The sequence below is a fragment of the Mastomys coucha genome, unplaced genomic scaffold, assembly GCF_008632895.1.
Source record: "Mastomys coucha isolate ucsf_1 unplaced genomic scaffold, UCSF_Mcou_1 pScaffold8, whole genome shotgun sequence".
In the NCBI taxonomy this organism is placed as follows: Eukaryota; Metazoa; Chordata; class Mammalia; order Rodentia; family Muridae; genus Mastomys; species Mastomys coucha.
The window spans coordinates 21,594,811-21,608,178 of NW_022196914.1; the positions used below are offsets into that span (position 1 = coordinate 21,594,811).

The 13,368-nt window shown below is 40.9% G+C and overlaps 1 long non-coding RNA gene across 1 annotated transcript in view; it reads left to right on the plus strand.

Annotated features, from left to right (window-relative positions):
• The first annotated feature begins 938 nt into the window (after positions 1-938).
• Positions 939-13,368, plus strand: part of LOC116083649 — a 33,673-nt gene continuing 21,243 nt past the window's right edge. Inside the window, exon 1 of the long non-coding RNA XR_004115833.1 lies at positions 939-1,132. This is a non-coding gene — a long non-coding RNA (uncharacterized LOC116083649). The remainder of the gene's footprint in view (positions 1,133-13,368) is intronic.

The following is a 13,368-nucleotide window of genomic DNA, read 5'->3' on the forward strand; positions in this document are numbered from 1 at the left end:
GGCCTCTCCTTCTATTGATGATTGACTTTGCAAACCTCTATTATACACATGGGGGGCATTTTCTTAATTAGTTATGATGGGGAAAGGGCCAGCTCATTGTGGGTGGTGCCATTCCTGTGTTAGTCGTCCTCGGTTCTCTAAGAAAGCAGGCTGAGCAAGCCATGGGGAGCAAGCCAGTAAGTAACATCCCTCCATGGCCTCTACCTCAGCTCCAACCTCCAGGTTCCTATCTTGCTTGAGTTCCTGTCCTGACTTCCTTTGATGATGAACTGTGATGTGGAAGCATAAGCTGAGTTGCTTTGGCCATGATGTTTCACCACAGCAACAGTAACCGTAACTAAGACTTTTGGTACTAGGATAGTGGAGTATTTCTGTGACAGACCTGACCATGTGTTTTGGGGAGGGCTGTAGGAGGACTTTGGAACTTTGAACCAGAAAAGCCACTGAGTGTTAAGATCTCAGCCCGATGTCCTAGAGGAGCTTGGAAGGCAAGAATGTTGAGACAAATGCAGAGGCTGGAGACTTGTGAAGTTTCAGAGGGATGTTTAAAGATCAGTGCCATTTGTTATTTTAAATTAAGATTCTGTGGCACTGGTTAGTGGGGGGCTGAAGAATCAGGTGTGATTAAGAAGATCTCAGGTGTAGTAAAGTGAAACCTTTGCTTTGTGTGATACTTGATGCTGATCAACTGGTGCTGAGAAAGTAGCAGCAACTAAGCGCCGCTGTGGTGAAATATTCTGGGAAGTGTCTCCTAGACTAGAGAGCACATAGCTGTGTTTCAGACATGGTCAAGGTTGTACCTTGCACTGGCAGCTGAACTTGGTAGTTCAAGAGCCACTCCAAGTGATACTGGTTTTGAAGTCATAAAGGGCTCATGGAAAGCAGCTGAGGTTTGTCACTGTGTGCCAGGGCTGGAGTACCCAAAAAGATCCTGGAAAGGCTGTGGATGAAAGTACAGCTCAGCTGTTACAAGGGACCCCAGCAGTTTTGAAGATACCAGTGCCATAGGATGACCACGGAGAAGAGCAGCCACAGTGGAATGGAGCTGGTTTGAGGCTAGAAGACAAGCTGTGTGTCCAGCAGAGGACAGAGAAGTGACCCGTACTCCTTGGAGGAGCCCACAAAATCATAAGTAAATCCCAGACATTGGGTGTTGGGTTATTTGTACTGTTGGAGTTTAATTTTTCTTGGTTTAGATTATGACTATGCCCTGGTTCTTCCCTGGTGAAGAAAGTATTTAGCTTAATTTTGATCATTACAGGCTTCCACAGCTGAAATACTTGGAATCTTCTTAATATAGATTTTAAAAAGGGATTGGTATTTTAAAGAGATAAGTTTTAGTGTGTTGAAATTTGTAAAGGCTGCATGACATTAAAAGTCACTTATGTTTTATACTGTGATAATAATATGCCTGCCATCTTGAGGATGCAGGAGAAAGGAAAGGTTCTAATTGAAAAGTGATGCTTGTACATCAAGTTGATAAGGGGTCAGTTGTGCTTGCTAGTTTTATGTCAACTTAGCACAGCTAGAGTGGCTTTGACTCATCATTTGCAGGGTTATAATCTATTGTGGTGATAGCTGGTCTGGCTGTGGTGGCAGGAACATGAGGTAGCTGTAGTTAGGAGCCAGAGAGATGAATGCTAGTGCTCAGCAGGGCTCCTCCATTTCATTTCTTATTCATTTGGGCCTTTAACCCAGGGGATGCTGCTACCCAAATTCATGGTGGGTCTTCCTTCTTTACTTAAGCTTCTCTGGAAAAATCCTTCTAGATATGCCCAGGGGTGTGTCTCCCATGGAACTCCAAACCCAGCCAAGTTGAGTGGTCCTAAATGGCGATGCTTGTATTTAGACCTTCACATCTGAGGTTTGCATTTCTAGAGTAACCATTTATGAAGTCTAAGACAGAACCAAGAGGGATCATCCCACGATCTGACAAGTTACACACTTCTATCATTCTTGAGCCATAGGGAAACAACCATTCTATTCCCTCCCCTATAGCATTCTTTTTTCTACATGTTTTCTACTGTTGTTTATCCTTGCTAGGTATTACATTACCAGATTATCTTTATACTAGGATGTGGCCTAACCCAGTCCTGGTGAAAGAGTCTTTAGTACAGTGCTTCTCAACCTTCTTTATGATGTGACCTTTTAATATAGTTCCTCATGTTGTGGTAACCCCCCCAACCATAAAATTATTTCATTGATACTTCATAATTATAATTTTGCTACTGTTATGAGTCATAGTGTAACTATTTGATATGCAGGATATATGTGACTTCCAAAGGAGTCATGACCTACAGGCTGAGAACCACTTTTCTAGAGGAAAGGGTGTTGTGTGTGTTGGAAACTGACATTTTAAGGAAGTATTTGCTTCCTAATTAAAGAGGTTCCCAGGGCCAGGTGATGCTGGTGCACGCCTTTAATCCCAGCACTTGGGAGGCAGAGGTAGGCAGATTTCTGTGTTCGAGGCCAGCTTGGTCTACAGAGTGAGTTCCAGGACAGCCAGGGCTATACATAGAAACTCTGTCTCGAACAAACAAACAAACAAACAAACAAAAACAAAACAAAAAAACCCCAAAGAAACAACAATAAAAGAGGTTCCCAGGAAGAAGTACTGATAGGTTTCACTGGAGATATACAGGGCATATATCCTAGCCTGGAGGTAAGACAGTAGTCACAGTGAAGTGGAAGGAAAGAAAGATGACGTGTGAATGCCATTGTTCTGAAGTGCTGTGTTAATCAGGGGATCCCATTCCTGTGCTTTTCTTGCTTTACATCCTTCCTGTTTGAGCTACCTGCTACTGAGTAACATCTCAACATACATTTTGCCCCATTACTTTTGCACACATGTTTCCTTCAGAGTGAAGTCTAAAGCAACAACCTTCTCTGAAAACCATTCTAGGCACATTCAATAGCCTCAGGATTCTGTGCTACTCCAAACAAAAGGAGGAAGACGGGATCTACTGTATATACAGGAGCGGGCAAGTGTGAATGTGTGAGTGTGTGTGTGTGTGTGTGTGTGTGTGTGTGTGTGTGTGTGTGTGCGCGCGCATGCGCACACATGCTCGCGTGCTATATTTTCAAATATCCTTGGAGTATTGATAAGAAATATCAGCGTTTAAAGTGCTGGCGGCTGTGTGGAGCTGTGGCTCACAGAAGAGTCTGGGAAGTTAATGGGGTATCACTATGTGGTAGGATGCCTGTCTGCTGATCGGATAAAGTCCTGAGTTTTGTTGACATGACCGTAGCCATGCCAATGATCCCGTTATCTCAGACCCATAGAAATAAAGAAGCCTTCCCCAGGTGAGGTTCAAAGGGATGGCCTCAACTCTGGTCCAAGTAGAAGTGCTTATTAATGACTGACCAGTGTATGCAGAAAGCATCAGTCACAGCACAGCTTCTATATGGATGTAAACTGCAGCTGCTTCTCTATAGAGACCTCCTACTAAGACTCACCAACTCCTCCTCCTTGTATAGGAGGTGCTTCCCATCAAAGTGAGTATGATCCACCCAAGCATAGCTTTTCTGTATATGTGCCTGCCATTTCTTCATTCCCATGTCACCCCAGTCAGGTTTTCAGGACCAATCCATGCAGGACATGACAACCATGTGGGGGAAGGCCTGCCAGCCCTATTCAGGAACTGACAGAACTTCTCCTGAAGCCCTTCTTAAGAAAACATTTGCATTTGTTTTGTAAACTGAGCACCAGAGGAAATTTTAAAACAAACTAGAGTTGCCTTTTCCAAGATACTGATGTCCCAGGTTGTGGATTTTTGGTAAGGAAAGAAAGGCAGTCTTTTAGTGGGGCCAGGGAAGGGGACTGCTACTCTAGAACTGTATGATTAATTAGGATTGCTCCGTGTTATATTTAGGCCAATGGCCTTGAGAGGAAGTTGCCACCTGACTTTGGAATTTGAAGTAAGCAGAATTTGCTAAATGTGGTCACACAGATGTTGCATATTGGGCCATCAGAAGTGTAGAATGGAGGGAAGACAGTATTCAAGAAGCTGATGCTGATTCTGGCTTTTGAAAAAGCTGGGCTTAGATTGAACAGTCCGATACAGATGGGTTAGGAGCAGAAAAGGGGTAATTACATTGGGAAGAGGTTTTAGCCAACTCCATTAGAAAATAAGCCACCAAGGCAGGCTTTCAGAACATTACTGGCCACCAGATTTTGGCCACAGAAAGAAATCATTGAGCTGGGTCAGTTTTCTACCCAGGAAAATGGATTTTGAACAGTTCCAAATCTAATGGCAAATCAGAATGATTCATCAGAGAACTTTTCTAAAGTGTATACATATACATGCCTGGTTTTGTCTTATTCTCACCCCTGAGATTCTCAGTCTGTAGTCTGAGAGATGCTAGCTTGAACCATCTGTGGAATGGATATTTTTAGGAATGTTGTCAGGTGATTGTGGTGAGCACACAGGTTCAGATATTTCAGAAGTCAGCAGTGTCCATGTTGACAAGCTGGGCTTTGAGCAGGTGGTAGATATGCTGAGGTTGCCCAGGAGTCTGGCTTTGAGATAACACAGGTCAAGGTTATAAATCCACCCCCTGGAAGTGTGGTTTCCTTAGGAGTTACAGAACTATAAACAACAGAGGGCTTGCTCTAACACCCTGCTAGAGCCTTAATTATATACATTCAGCTGTGAGTAATGTGCAGGTGTCCATATCTTATACTTGGTGAAACCTATATAGTCATAGATTTTACCCAAGATGGGAAGTTCTGTGAAAGGTAGAAATAGGAAATGGACCCAAGTTTTTCACTCACAAATGACCAAAGGAGGGTGGTCTCAAAGGTCAATGGGGGTATACCCTGACCTGGTCCCTGCCTGTCACTGTGTTTGCTTCCCAGCACCATGAGGTAATATGTTCTTACATATTCTTGTCTACATGTTCTCATTACCATGATGTTCTGTCTCACCTCATGCCCAAAGCACTGGAGGAGTTGACCATGGCCTGGACCCTCTGCCAACAGTGAGGCAGGAGAAGTCCTTCATCCTTTCCAAGTTAATTTCCTTACGGCATCTGTCACAGTGAATAACTCGTATAGCTAACACAGGTAAAAAGGCCCGGCTTGGTCCCTCTAGTCCATTTACAGGGCACCAATCCATTCACAAAGGTGAGGCTGTCACAACCTAACAATCACTTCTTATGGCCTTCAGTTCTTCATATCATCTCAGTGGGGTTTAAGCTTCAACATGAATTTTAAAGGAGATACATTAAAGCCGTGATATGGGGAATGGAAAAAACAAGGGGCAGAAAACTAGAGAAAACTCACTGTTCCCATCTGACACCATTTATTCATCATTTGCTCATTATTAGTTTCATAATTATAGCTCAGGCCCTTTACTCCTGTCCTTTGAGTTCCAGCTTCCCTACTGTGTGATTTTCTCTTCTGTCCTGGAAAAGTTTCTCATCAGCCCTCACACTCATGTCCTGGAGTGCTACCTTCTTGTCACTTTGATGAATGGCATGCCACACACAAGAACTTCCTTAGTTTTTTTAGCTGGACATCTCTTCTCCCTGATCTCTTGGGATGACACTGAGAATGTACAGCAGACTATTGGACTGTAGACAAAGGTAGGGGCTACTCTGGGCAAGACTGGCTCTTTTTCATTTGCAGATAAGGCCTCTCTAGCAGCCAAGAAGAAGGAAGGAATTTTGCCTGTAACTAAGGATATTAGACTTTCCTTGCTGTTATCAACCCCTGAAATGTGATCTTATTTAGGCTAACAGGAGCCAGAGCTTAAGGCCTGAGGCGTGTGTGAATTACCACAGACCCTGGGAAAAACAAGCATCAAAGGCAAAGCACAGCCCAGGTTACTCTCTCTAGCTAGGCCTTACCTCCCAAACATTCCATTCCCTTGAATAGTAACAAGGCCAGCTGGGGGCCAAGCATTTACCAGTGAGCCCACAGGGGACATTTCATGGTCAAACCATAACACTAAGCAAAAGAATCCACAAATAATTAGTTTTTAAAATACAATTCAGATCTCTCTAGTTTGTCCAAAGAATCATAAAAGCACTTCTGTCTGGCAGAGAAAGCATCTCAGTGTATCCACATGTACTTCTGAGAACTGGTGAACTGAAACACTCAGCATTTTTTTCTTTCCCTTCCTTTTTAAAATTATTATTATTTTTCCTTAAGTTCTTTTGTAAGTACACTAGTGAGCACAGGCTGGCCTGAATTTCATGATCCTCCAGTCTGTACTGGGATTGCAGGTGTGCATGTCCTTCTGCCTTCCTAACCCACTGCTACTGGGGCACCTGCACACCTGGGCCCACCGATGTTTTAAAGGAAGAATGAATGCACCAAGGCAAGGAGAGCATGATATTCTGTGATTTGGTTTGAAGTGTAGGAAAAAATAAACTCTGTGTCTAATCATTTTGTAGTTTGCCAATTAACAGTGAAAACTGTGTTCTTTAGGGTTCTGCAATAGACATTTTGGACAGCAATGCATTAGGCCTGAAATTAAAATAAGCAATTAAAATATTATGCTAAGTATTCTCTTATTTATAACATACTAATTTATTGTAAAGCAGTTTGCCTTCTTCTACTGTGGTGTTTAATGAGTTTCTTTCTGAAGAACCATAAAATTATGCTCAGAGAAAAGAGACTCTTGTTTTTTTAATAAGCAATGTAGCTGTCACCAGATGTTATAAAGATTGATTACTAATGCATTTTTAATGAAGATAATTTATTAGATAATAAGATTTTTTTCTTCCTTTAAATTTCCAGTAGGAGGAAATCATCGAGTGTTTTTTCCATTTTTAAATTAAAGGCTTTCTACAATTGGTTTTCTACTAAGCCTTAAAATGGATGATCAAATTCAATTACATAACAAATACACTTAAAATGAGGCCTAAGCTGCTCTTTCAGACTTTTATATCAGCTTCAATCCCATCAAAGCTTTTGGAAGCAAGAAAAAATAGCACATAGCCTAAGAAACATGCCTAGATGAAGGCTATTATATTTAGTAACTGCTCCATAAATGTTTGCTGTATGAATGAAAATTTATGTTACTATTTTTGTTAGAAGCATCAATTCAAAGATTCTTCTTGTTTGAGTACACCCACCACAAGCTTGTTTATCATTGGTGGGTTGCTGTAGAAGATCACATTTCCTAGGTCTTTCTTCCTTCAACTAGGGACGTGTACATGTTACAGAGGTTAAGAATGTGACACACCAAACTTGGACTGTTTTCTTCACTGAAGAAGTTGAAACTGTTCTTTCCTAGTAATGCCAAGTAGTCAAGCCACTGAAGCAGCCTGTGGAACATCTCTATTCAAGATTGCAAAGACATGCAATTGCACAGTGTAGAGAGTTTTAGTTTCTTCAAAAAACCCAGTTATGTATGTATGTATGTATGTATGTATGTATGTATGTATGTTTTTGTTTTAATCCCAGGTGTGGGATAAGAGGCTGTTTCACAGCAGGTGATTATGATTTGCCTCATGCTCTTTGCCAACTGTAGTTCCAGATCATTTAATTCTGGGGACTCTGGAGAGGGTGTCAATGGGAGAGCCCTGAGAGGGCCTGGAGCAGCTGCTGCTCCCCTATGCTGCTGCCCCCACCGCCTCATCTGCTGGTTCATCCTGCTGCTGCACTTGCTGTCGCACTCACTATCACTGGTTTCTAGACTGCTGGCTATTCTGTGTCACAGATTGTACTTGCCTCAACACCCTGTATCAACAGGAAGTAGCCAATTTCCTTCTAACTATTTTTCTCTCCTACCTAGTGTTGGGAGGTTGGAAGGGATTAGAGTAGAATAAGGGTGGGAAGGGAGAAAGAGGTATAAGAACTCAATAAAATATTAAAAAAAGAAAAAAATGCCAATAGTACAGGGTGAAAATATTTCCCAGAATTTTATTAACGTTTCCTATCTAATAGCAAAAAAGTATAACTTACCTATCCCAAGAGAGATTAGGACACAGAGCTCAAAAAGATTATGGAAAGAAAAGCCTTTCCTTAAAATCAAACATGCATAAAAAATGTATGCAAGTTTGACATTGTAAGTCACTATATAGCTCTTTGATGTATGATCCCAAAATAATGTACAAAGCAGGGATTTCCTACTTCTCACTGGCTAATAGAACTTCCGGAACTACAGAACAACAGACAGATTGAGGAGACTTGGCACTGAGTAGTAGACTCAGAACCCATGTGATGTCCTGTCAGAGCTGGTCTTTCGTTTTGGAAACTTAGACTCTCATAAAAGAGGTAACTATGTCTTTATACTCAGCCATGTCTGAGAATCATCAATGGGCAGTCATGTATTTAGAGTAAGTGATCATGTGATGGTTACTTAAAAATGTATTTATTTCATTTATTTTTCTGACAATTTTGTATACATTTGTTGTATCTTGATTGTATCTCCTCACATCTCCCCTTCTCACTTTCCCTAGATGTTCTCCAACCCCCATCTTTATGCCTTCTGTTTTTTTTTGTTTTTTTTGTTTGTTTGTTTTAGTTAATACACTGAGTATCATTAGTGCTGCCTGCTGCAATGTTGAAGGATATTATTGGTGTGACCTTGTGTGGCTAACCACAGCCACAGTGGGCATCATCAGAATCCAGTTCTCCCACCAAAGCAAGCCCTGAATACATCAACACACCTGAAAATCAGAAATCTGTCCTAAAATCCTATCTCATGAAGATAATAGAGTCCTTTAAGGAGGATATCAATAACTCACTGAAAGAAATACAGGAAAACACAGTTAAACAGGTGAAGGAATTGACTAATGTGATCCAAGACCTAAAAGTGGAAGTAGAAACAATAAAGAAAACATAAGTGGAGGCAAACGTACAAATGGAAAACCTAGAAAAGAGGTCAGGAATTACAGATGTATTACCAACAGAATACAAGAGATAGAAGAGAGAATCTTAGGTGTAGAAGATACACCTGTAGAAGAGATTGACACAACTGTCAAAGAAAATTCAAAACATAAAATACTCCTAACCCCAAGCATCCAGGAAATCCAGGACACAATGAAAAGACCAAATCTAAGAATAATCAGAATAGAGGAGAATGAAGGTTCCCAGCTCAAAGGACCTGAAAATGTTCTCAACAAAATCATAGAAGAAAACTTCTCCAACCTAAAGAAAGAGATGGACATAAAGGTACAAGAAGCCCATAGAACACCAAATAAATGGGATCAGAAAAGAAAATCTTATTATCACAAAATTATCAAAACACTAAATGCACAGAGCAAAGAAAGAATATTAAAAGCTGCAAGGGAAAAAGGCCAAGTAACATACAAAGGTAGATCTATCAGAATTACACTAAACTACTCAGCAGAGTCTATGAAATCCAGAAGAGCCTGGTCAGAGGTCATGCAGACTCTTAGGAGAACATAAATACCGGCCCAGGCTACTATACCCAGCAAAACTCTCAACATAAATGGAGAAACCAAAGTATTCCAGGACAAAACCAAATTCAAACAGTATTTATCTACCAACCCAGCCCTACAAAGGATCCTGGAAGGAAAACTCCAACACATGGAAGATACCTGCACTACCAGGACAAGATATTAAGCATCTCAGAACAAAGTCAAAAGCAGAGAGCCACAAGCACATAAAGTCACCTACAAAAAACAAACATATCAGGAACCAACAGACATCTCTCTTTAATGTCTCTCAATATTAATGGACTCAGCTCACCTATAAAAAGGCATAAGCTATCAGATTGGATATGCAAACAAGATCCAGCATTTTGCTGCATACAAGAAACATACCTCAATAACAAAGACAGGCACTATCTTAGCGTAAAAGGATAGAAAAAGGTCGTCCAAGCATATGGTCCCAGGAAACAAGCAGGAGTTGCTATCCTAATACCCAGCAAAATAGACTTTCAACCAAAAGTTATCAAGCATGATGAAGGACACTTCACATTCATCAAGGGGAAAGTCCACCAAGAGAAAGACTCAATTCTGAACATCTATACCCCAAATGCAAGAGCACACAAATTCATAAAAGAAACTTTACTAAAACTCAAAACACACATTGAACCCCACACAATAATAGTGGGAAATTTCAACACTCTACTCTTGCCGATTGACAGGTCATTGAAACAGAAACTAAACAGAGACACAGTGAAACCAAGAGAGGTTATGAACCAAATGGATTTAACAGAAATCTACAGAACATTTCACCCTAAACCAAAACAATATACCTTCTTCTCAGCACCTCATGGTACCTTCTCCAAAATTGACCATATAATTGGTCACAAAACAATCCTCGACAGATACAAGAAGATTGAAGTAAAACCATGCATCCTATCAGATCACCATGGCCTAAGGCTTATCTTCAGTAACAGCAAAAACTACAGGAAGCCCATATATATGTGGAAACTGAACAATTCTCTACTCAGTGACAACTTGGTCAATGACAACTAGGTCAGCGAAGTAAAAAAGAAAGAAAAAGACTTCCTGGAATTTAATGAAAATGTTGACACATCAAACTTATGAGACACAATGAAAGCAGTGCTAAGAGGAAAGTTCATAGTATTAAGTGCCCTGGTAAAGAAACTAGAGAGATCTTACACTAGCAACTTAACAGCATACTTGAGAGCTCTAGAACAAAAGGAAGCAAACTCACCCAAGAGGAGTAGAAGGCAGGAAATAGTCAAACTCAGGGCTGAAATCAACTAAATAGAAACAAAGAAAACAACATAAAGAATCAACAAAACCAAAAGCTGATTCTTTGAGATAATCAACAAGATAGATAAACCCCTAGCCAAACTAACTAAATAAAGGGCATGGAGGTAGTATCTGAATTAACAAAATCAGAAATGAAAAGGGAGACATAACAACAGAAACGGAAGAAATTCAAAAAATCATCAGATCCTATCAAAAAAGTCTATAGTCAACAAAACTGGATAATCTAGATGAATGAATGGTTTTCTAGACAGATGCCACATACCAAACTTAAATCAAGAGCAGGTAAACTAAACAGGTCCATATCACACAAGGGAATAGTCATTAAAAACCTCCCAACCAAAAAAAGCCCTGGGCCAGATGGATTTAGTGCAGAATTCTACCGGACCTTCAAAGAAGACCTGATACTAATTTTCCTCAAACTATTCCATAAAATAGAAACAGAAGGAACACTACCTAACACGTTCTATGAAGCCACAATTACTCTGATACCTCAACCAGGAGAGGAGCCTGAGGAAAAGAAGGTCCAGGCCCAAGTGGGATCTAGCTCAAGGGGAGGTTCCAAGGCCTCACACTATTACTGAGCCTATGGAGCACTAACAAAAAGGGACCTATCATGACTGCCTTCCAAAAGACCCAACAAGCAGCTGAAAGAGTCAGATGCAGATATTTTCACCCAACCAATGGACAGAAGCAGCTGACCCCTGTTGTTGAATTAGGGAAGGCTGAAAGAAGCTGAGGAGAAGGGGGATCAGCAGTCTCAATCTGGACCCCTGAAATCTCTCAAACACTGGACCAACAAACAGACAGCATACACCAGCTGATATGAGGCCCCCAACACACATACAGTAGAGGACTTCTGGGTCTGTGTTCATTCAGAGATGATGCATCTAACTGTCAAGAGACTGGAGGCCCCAGGGAGTTTAGAGGTCAACTGTGGTGGGAGATGGGAACATCCATGTGGAGACAGGAGGGTTGGGGAGGAGGTGTGGGATGTGGAGCAGTTGTAGGGTGGATGGGGGGGCAGAAAATGGAATCTGGAGTATAAAAATAAATTAATTTATAAAATAAAAAAAATTTAGTAATTTTTGGAAAACTTATTTTGTCATTTTCATGTTTTTTATATTATTGCATTGGGATTTATGAATATGGTACAATGTTTTGCTTGTTTTATTTTGTATCAGCTATATTCTTTCAATTGAAGTATTTGTAATGTTCATATGGAGGTTGGATGTCATAGAGTTGAGTTTGCTGTTCAGAAAATAGTTCCTAAGTCCAGGAGTGTAATGTACACACATGATGTAAATTATATTATTTCCTGAGCAGAAGATTAACTACAAGGGCAGTCACAAATGCTTGATATTACCACTATGCAAATGTTGTACTAGCCAATAAATAATAGTGGCCTTTTGACTTCAGTAAGTATTTGATGATAAATAGTCAAGGACAGTATATGCCAGTATATTTACATTTTAATAAATAATATTATGAGTGAGAGGAAAGTAGGGTAAGTATTAAGCATTAAATCAACTTTGAAAAAAATTAGTGTGAGTAAAATAGTTAGGAGAGGAAAGTTGGAGTCCATAGATTTTAGAGGTTGTTAGAGCTATAGAAGGTTAGAGTTAAGTAAGAAGGGGGAATAAAGGTGAGGGGAAGAAAATTACATAGGGACAAGAGGAGGATCATCAGAGGCATGGAACTAAAGAATGCCTTTAGTAAACCAGGCAGAGAAACATAAACAATTCTAAAACCTAATTGAGCAATATACAAACAAAAGCAAACACACCAGGAGACACATGCAAGAACCGATATTAAGGAAAAGAAAGTAAGGAGAATAAAAGGATGCTTATGGAGTGGGCTGCTGGTTCAGCTGTGTTGAAGTGAAAGGTAAATTCTCAGATGCCTCTGGCTCCTGAAGGCTCCCTTAGTGCTGCATTGGAAGGGCGGTAAAAGTCATTTTGGCTTTTGTAGCCTTTGCAGCCATAGTGTTGGTAAGGTTCTGGCACGGGGTTGGGTGTGGGTAGGGTGGGTGTGGGGTAAAGGGGGCCGAGAGGAGAATTCGAAAGGCCTTTCTTGGTAGGTCTCTTGGACCCAGGCACTCTATGGTGGCCTCTTCTGGTCCTGGAGGTCTGGTGGGTGTCCGGGGGAATGGGTTGCTTGTTGTGTCAGCTGTTTGTTTTTGGGGAGTGTTGTTCGGCAGCCAGTAGATTGACATGGAGAGGACTTGCAGCTGGCCTGAGTCTCAGCTTCCTCTTTGCTTCCCTGAAGAGATTTCCAATGGTTTCTTTAGTTCATTTATAGAATTTGTCTTTTTTAGTATAAGATCTTGCTATATGCTATGTTTGTTTTTCTCACACTAAGGCTTCTAGTTCACCATTTTCTTGATGCTTACTTTTTTTTTTTTTGTCATTTTGACTAGGCTGTAGTACCTAGATATTTGGTCAAATATTATTCTGGAGTTTTCTTGCAGTTTCTCTCTCTGTCCTTTCCTTCCTCCCTCTCTTCTTTCCTTCCTCCCTCTCTTCTTTCCTTCCTCCCTCTCTTCTTTCCTTCCTCCCTCTCTTCTTTCCTTCCTCCCTCTCTTCCTTCCTTCCTTCCTCCCTCTCTTCCTTCCTTCCTCCCTCTCTTCCTTCCTTCTTCCCTCTCTTCTTTCCTTCCTCCCTCTCTTCTTTCCTTCCTCCCTCTCTTCTTTCCTTCCTCTCTCTC